The sequence below is a fragment of the Oncorhynchus clarkii genome, chromosome 24 (genome assembly GCF_045791955.1).
Source record: "Oncorhynchus clarkii lewisi isolate Uvic-CL-2024 chromosome 24, UVic_Ocla_1.0, whole genome shotgun sequence".
NCBI lineage: Eukaryota > Metazoa > Chordata > Actinopteri > Salmoniformes > Salmonidae > Oncorhynchus > Oncorhynchus clarkii.
In genome coordinates, this window is record NC_092170.1 from 15,629,798 (window position 1) to 15,635,797 (window position 6,000).

At 36.1% G+C, this 6,000-nt stretch overlaps 1 protein-coding gene across 1 annotated transcript in view; it reads right to left on the reverse strand.

The window, feature by feature from the left end:
- LOC139382321 (stAR-related lipid transfer protein 13-like) overlaps positions 1-5,558 on the reverse strand; it is a 123,132-nt gene extending 117,574 nt beyond the window's left edge. Inside the window, exon 1 of the mRNA XM_071126239.1 lies at positions 5,467-5,558. The gene's annotated coding sequence lies outside the window, so the exon portion shown is untranslated. The remainder of the gene's footprint in view (positions 1-5,466) is intronic.
- Positions 5,559-6,000: the final 442 nt, after the last annotated feature.

Below are 6,000 nucleotides of genomic sequence, written 5' to 3' on the forward strand. Positions count from 1 at the left end.
ACACACACACACACACACACACACACACACACACACACACACACACACACACACACACACACACACCATACCCTGCTGCCCTGAGAGCCAAGCAGCTGCTGCATCTTGGACCATGGCCCTGACTCTAGCTCTTATAACAACTGCTCAAATACACAAATGCTGTAGATCTGTAGATCTGTTCTATGTGCGCTATTTGTTTTTCTATGTTTTAAGTTAAGTTTTGCATCTTTTACTTTTGGTTTTGTACACCGGCTTCAAACAGCTGAAAATACAACATTTTTGATTATGGAATACATATTTCACAGATATTTAAATGGTACAATGATTCTTTACACAATACTTGCTTTTTTTGTCACATAAACTGAAATTAGGCGAACTATTCAAATTTTAAGAACCAGGAAAGGGAGGAGCAATTTCTGCATAGTGCATATTTAAAGTGGCACTATGCAGAAATCACTCCGCCTTATATAATAATAACACAAGGAATAAATACACAATGAGTAACAATAACTTGGCTATACACATAGTACCAGTATAATAATAAGAAAATAAGCAGTAGCAGCAGCGTACGTAATGAGTCAAAAGAATGAGTGTAAAAGGGGTCAATGCAGATAGTCCGAGTAGCTATTTGGTTAACTATTTAATTAACTATTTAGCAGTCTTATGGTTAGGGAGTAGAAGCTGTTCAGGGTCCTGTTCAGGGTCCAGCCTTGCGGTATCAGAGGGAACAATCTATGACTTGGGGGGCTGGAGTCTTTGACAATTCTTAGGGCCTTACTCTGACACCTCCTTGTATAGAGGTCCTGGATTGCAAGGGGCTCAACCCCAGTGATGTACTCGGCCGTACGCACTACCCTCTGTAGTGCCTTTTGGTTGGATGCCAAGCAGTTGACATACCAAGCGATGATCCAGCCACAATGGTGCAGCTGTATAACTTTTTGAGGATCTGAGGGCCCAAGCCAAATCTTGGGGGAAGAGGCATTGTTGTGCCTTCTTCATGACTGTGTTGGTGTTTGTGGACCATGTTAATTACTTAATCATGTGGACACAGAGGAACTTGAAGCTCTCAACCAGCTCCTCAGCCCAGTCGATGTGGATGGGGGTGTGCTCAGCCCTCCTGTTTTCTGTAACCCAGGATCAGCTCCTTCGTTTTGCTGACATTGAGGAAGAGGTTGTTGTTCTGGCACCACACTACCAGGTCACTGACCTCCTCCTTATAGGCTGTCTCAACGTTGTCAGTGATCAGGCCTACCCCAGTTGTGTCTTCAACAAACGTATTAATGATGACGTTGGGAGTTGTGCATGGCCAGGAAGATGTGTTGTTGCCTACCCTCACCACCTGGGGCGGCCCGTCAGGAAGTCCAGGATCCAGTTGCAGAGGAGGGTGTTCAGTTCCAGATAATGGAAAATAATCATCTCTGTATTTCATTTTATAGTCCAAGTTGGTGTAGCCAGAAGGCTTGCGATTCATGTATTTTATGCTGTGACAAACATTTTAAAACAAGACCCTGAGAGATGATCATTGACTAGAATTTGCTAGAAATGTCATAGATTTTTTTGGGCTAATGAATGATAATGAATGCAGAAAGAAAATGTTAGCTTTTATGTAAAATATAGCCTACCTTAGAATAGCACATGATGCACAGCGGTTTAGATTCACGGGCAATGATCAACCACGGCGCTATCCATGGTGCTGAATCTCCGCTACGTTTATCTGTTTGATTAGCACAATAGGCGGATATCATAAAGTAAAAACAGCCACAACTTTCCCAAATTCCCCCGATAGCCAGGTGCAAGGGGAGAGAAAAGTACCATGATGCATCTTTCAGTCAAATGTAGGCTAACATTTATGTTGCCTAATTATAACAACACTGTAATAACCTCATAATATTTGACCAGTCGGCCAATAGTGCTTCATAGGCCTTCATAAAAACTAGGCTACATCAACAAAATAGTGTGGAGACTTTCAGAGAACTTTGAGTTGATTAAATTGCAAATAATACAACAAGAAATCATTAGTGCATGTGTATATTTAGCCATTTCTAGCGGTATAATCATGTCTGATTTTTGGGGGGATTGTATTTCACGCTTTTAAATAGCACTTCGAGAATACCGGCAAGCCCAGTAATTTCTTTCAATTTTCTCGGGATGGAAAATTGGTTGATTCTCAATAAAATATTAAACCCAAGTCTCTACATGTTTTTATTCTGTGAAACAGATCCCACAACTGAGGAATTCAATCTCTTGTTAAATTTTATCTGAACTATATTCTTCAATTTAAGAAACATACAAATGTTTTAGATATGTTTTAGTCTTCTATAAAATTGATCTACAAACACAATCAAAGAGTTGGATGTGAATATAGATATAGAGTTGGATGTGAATATAGATATAGAGTTGGATGTGAATATAGATATAGAGTTGGATGTGAATATAGATATAGAGTTGGACGTGAACATAGATATAGCGTTGGATGTGAACATAGATATAGAGTTGGATGTGAATATAGATATAGAGTTGGATGTGAATATAGATATAGAGTTGAATGTGAATATAGATATAGAGTTGGATGTGAACATAGATATAGAGTTGGATGTGAATATAGATATAGAGTTGGATGTGAATATAGATATAGAGTTGAATGTGAATATATATATAGAGTTGGATGTGAATATAGATATAGAGTTGTGATGATATAGAGTTGGATAATATAGATATAGAGTTGGATGTGAATATAGATATAGAGTTGGATGTGAATATAGATATAGAGTTGGATGTGAATATATATATAGAGTTGGATGTGAATATAGATATAGAGTTGGATGTGAATATAGATATAGAGTTGGACGTGAATATAGATATAGTTGGATGTGAACATAGATATAGAGTTGGATGTGAATATAGATATAGAGTTGGATGTGAATATAGATATAGAGTTGGATGTGAATATAGATATAGAGTTGGATGTGAACATAGATATAGAGTTGGATGTGAATATAGATATAGAGTTGGATGTGAATATAGAGTTGGATGTGAATATAGAGTTGGATGTGAATATAGATATAGAGTTGGATGTGAATATAGAGTATGTGAATATAGAGTTGGATGTGAATATAGATATAGAGTTGGATGTGAATATAGATATAGAGTTGGATGTGAACATAGATATAGAGTTGGATGTGAATATAGATATAGATATAGAGTTGGATGTGAACATAGATATAGAGTTGGATGTGAATATAGAGTTGGATGTGAATAGATATAGAGTTGGATGTGAATATAGATATAGAGTTGGATGTGAACATAGATATAGAGTTGGATGTGAATATAGATATAGAGTTGGATGTGAATATAGATGTGAACATAGATATAGAGTTGGATGTGAACATAGATATAACATAGAGTTGGATGTGAATATAGATATAGAGTTGGATGTGAACACAGATATAGAGTTGGATGTGAATATAGATATAGAGTTGGATGTGAACATAGATATAGAGTTGGATGTGAATATAGATATAGAGTTGGATGTGAATATAGATATAGAGTTGGATGTGAATATAGATATAGAGTTGGATGTGAATATAGATATAGAGTTGGATGTGAATATAGATATAGAGTTGGATGTGAACATAGATATAGAGTTGGATGTGAACATAGATATAGAGTTGGATGTGAATATAGATATAGAGTTGGATGTGAATATAGATATAGAGTTGGATGTGAATATAGATATAGAGTTGGATGTGAATATAGATATAGAGTTGGATGTGAATATAGATATAGAGTTGGATGTGAACATAGATATAGAGTTAGATGTGAATATAGATATAGAGTTGGATGTGAATATAGATATAGAGTTGGATGTGAATATAGATATAGAGTTGGATGTGAATATAGATATAGAGTTGGATGTGAATATAGATATAGAGTTGGATGTGAATATAGATATAGAGTTGGATGTGAACATAGATATAGAGTTAGATGTGAATATAGATATAGAGTTGGATGTGAACATATATATAGAGTTAGATGTGAACATAGATATAGAGTTGGATGTGAATATAGATATAGAGTTGGATGATATAGAGTTAGATGTGAATATAGATATAGAGTTGGATGTGAACATATATATAGAGTTAGATGTGAACATAGATATAGAGTTGGATGTGAATATAGATATAGAGTTGGATGTGAATATAGATATAGAGTTGGATGTGAATATAGATATAGAGTTGGATGTGAATAGATATATAGATATAGAGTTGGATGTGAATATAGATATAGAGTTGGATGTGAACATAGATATAGAGTTAGATGTGAATATAGATATAGAGTTAGATGTGAACATAGATATAGAGTTGGATGTGAATATAGATATAGAGTTGGATGTGAACATAGATATAGAGTTGGATGTGAATATAGATATAGAGTTGGATGTGAACATAGATATAGAGTTGGATGTGAACATAGATATAGAGTTAGATGTGAATGTGATAGATATAGAGTTAGATGTGAACATAGATATAGAGTTGGATGTGAATATAGATATAGAGTTGGATGTGAATATAGATATAGAGTTGGATGTGAATATAGATATAGAGTTGGATGTGAATATAGATATAGAGTTGGATGTGAATATAGATATAGAGTTGGATGTGAATATAGATATAGAGTTGGATGTGAACATAGATATAGAGTTGGATGTGAATATAGATATAGAGTTGGATGTGAATATAGATATAGAGTTGGATGTGAACATAGATATAGAGTTGGATGTGAATATAGATATAGAGATGATATAGAGTTAGATGTGAACATAGATATAGAGTTGGATGTGAACATAGATATAGAGTTGGATGTGAATATAGATATAGAGTTGGATGTGAATATAGATATAGAGTTGGATGTGAACATAGATATAGAGTTGGATGTGAATATAGAGTTGGATGTGAATATAGATATAGAGTTGGATGTGAACATAGATATAGAGTTGGATGTGAATATAGATATAGAGTTGGATGTGAATATAGATATAGAGTTGGATGTGAATATAGATATAGAGTTAGATGTGAACATAGATATAGAGTTGGATGTGAATATAGATATAGAGTTGGATGTGAATATAGATATAGAGTTAGATGTGAACATAGATATAGAGTTGGATGTGAACATAGACAAACAAAGTACAAAGTAATACAACTTGATTAAAGCAGAGAGTTGTAACAGCAGTTTTAACCTCTACAGCTCACACTAACCCACGGTGAGGACACCAGGACTGACATGTCAGAGATGGAAAGTGTCTAATAGGGCAATGAAAACAAAAAACAAACCGACAGAAAATGGAACCCTATTCCCTTTATAGTGCACTACTTTTGACCCGGACCGATATGGATAGGGCTTTGGTCTAAAGTTATGCACTATATAGGGAATAGGGTGCCATTTGAGACACAAGTAGAGTCTTACCTGTTAGATGGAGAATAGTCCTGTTTGTTGTCTAAACAGACAAACTGAGACCACAGCAACAAAACACTGGAGAGAGACAGAGTCCCATAGTGAAGCCACAGTTCTCTTAAGACAAAAGAGAGAGCAGGATAGAGAGTGAGGGAGAGAGGGACTAAGAGAGTCTGTCAGAAGAGACAACAGTAGAAGAGAGAGTGAAAAGAGAGAGAGTAGAAGAGTCTCCTGTCAGAAGTGAAGGCACTCAAGCAGGTCTTCCTCTGCAGTTCAACACTTCCTCAATTATTCCTCAACTATACCTATCTGTCCTCCCTCAGGGCTTAGTGGAGGTTAACGCTGGATACCTCTATGCATGTTGCTAGCGCTCTGACTAAGCCATTCAGAATATGTGTAAGTAAGGGCAAGGAGTGTGAGAGTGAGTGTGTGCATTTGTGTGGGAGGTGGAACGGGGAGGAGAGAAGAGATAGGAGAGAGAGGGAGGGGGGAGATAGAGATGAAGTGAGGGAGAGGAGTAGTATTTGGCACAGTAAGAGAACAAGG